Source organism: Natrix helvetica, assembly GCF_964273705.1.
Source record: "Natrix helvetica genome assembly, chromosome: 2".
Taxonomy (NCBI): domain Eukaryota; kingdom Metazoa; phylum Chordata; class Lepidosauria; order Squamata; family Natricidae; genus Natrix; species Natrix helvetica.
This window is the reverse complement of record NC_138552.1, coordinates 67,802,616-67,804,234: the sequence shown is the minus strand read 5'-3', so window position 1 is coordinate 67,804,234 and position 1,619 is coordinate 67,802,616. Positions and strand designations below refer to the sequence as shown.

General features: G+C 39.5%; 1 protein-coding gene across 2 annotated transcripts in view; it reads right to left on the bottom strand.

Moving 5' to 3' along the window:
* UBQLN1 (ubiquilin 1) overlaps positions 1–64 on the bottom strand; it is a 30,838-nt gene extending 30,774 nt beyond the window's left edge. For both annotated transcript variants that reach the window (XM_081941076.1, XM_081941075.1), the window contains exon 1: positions 1–64. This exon is cut by the window's left edge and continues 363 nt beyond it. The gene's annotated coding sequence lies outside the window, so the exon portion shown is untranslated.
* Positions 65–1,619: the final 1,555 nt, after the last annotated feature.

The following is a 1,619-nucleotide window of genomic DNA, read 5'->3' as shown; positions in this document are numbered from 1 at the left end:
ATTGATGACGTCATGGATCGGGGAAGTTACTAGAAAAGAGGAACTGACTTGGCCGGCGCATGAGAAAGCTAAGAGGGCTACGCGCATGCGTGGAACGAGACTAAGATGGTGAGAGCGCGTGCGCATTGAGCCTTTATTTTTTTACTGCGCAAACGCAGTTGAACTGAAAGGCCTAAGTTGGCATTGTTAGGTGAGCAGCTACTTTGACGTTGTCGGGAAGTACTTGCGCCGCTTGCTGACGTATTTTTTGACGACTCATGAATGGTTGTGGCGCAGTTTTTAGGCTGGTATTTGCTTCGTGGAAAGCTTTGCAATTTTAAAAGCTAAGGGAGTGTTTCTTTAATACTTTCTAAGTGGCTCTGGGGGACGAACTGTATTAAAGTTTCTAGAATCATTGTTCATAATTATTTAAGAGCGCCCTTGAAACTTTTATTTGATGGAATATATATCGGCTCAGGAAGACGTCTGAAGGCATAACTCTGAAATCGGAATCCACAATGAATTGTAAAGAAATTGACGCTCCAAATACACGGTTTCTACTTCTCTACCCACTTGTGCGGTGGCCAAATCTAGCTAGTATCAAATAGAACGCAGAAGGGTCTGGGCTGAGGAGATCAATAATGATAGTGACTGGCATGTTTATTCTACCTGAAGCGTTAATTCATTTCAAAGGTTTATTGCTTGCACTTTCAGTTTACATCCCACAGTGGCAGAAAACATCTAGTACTATTGAATTTTGGCAATTCAACTTGAAAATACTGAGGGGTGTTTAAAAATGGCAAGTTGGGGGCCACAGAAATCTCATGGTCTACCTACTTTTCAGCTATTAGCAAGATAAAGAACCACTATTACACATACTGAGAAGTTCTGCAAATCTTCAAAGAAGCACTTCATTTGAACGAAGATTGGACTGATGGCCAATTTTATGTCACAACATTTCTATGAAATGCTGTGAAAGCCGCTTCTAATTGATACAGCAGTTGTGACATTTCACTTGTCAAAATGGGTTCTGGATATACATAAACCCACATCTGTTGAAGCTGACTGACAGATCAGACCTATTGCAACACTGCATGAAGATGGAACAGCTTCAATTCTAAGAGGCACTTGGGAATGCATATCTGAAGCAAAGAACCACATTAAGACAGATCAACATAATACAGATGTAATTTGTTTAGCTATTGTATGAGCCCAACTTGTGTGGTTCAGTTTAGAATTCAAAAAACTGGACAGAATAACCCATGATTAAAATACCTATTACCATGCATTTTAGCTAGTCCACATTTAATACACTTGAGAATCAGTCTTAAAGGTAGCATAACAACCAAGATCAAAATCACCTTTACATTGTCTGTACCGTAAACACTAAATGTATGTTTCACTGGTAAACCTAAAGGTCCTTTTCGAAAAGGCAACTGGACTTTCTTGGTATTTTGCCTTGAAAGTGTTTTGCTTTTAATCCAAGAACAACAACCTGGATGACAGAATGTCCACTGACATTTCTCTGGTAAAGGAAAACAATTCCACTTTGCTTCGTGTGAGATTATGAGAACTAAAACCAAATTATCGTCTGTCTAGTTCTTTCCTGAACTATACCTAAAGAGCAGACAGCCTACTTA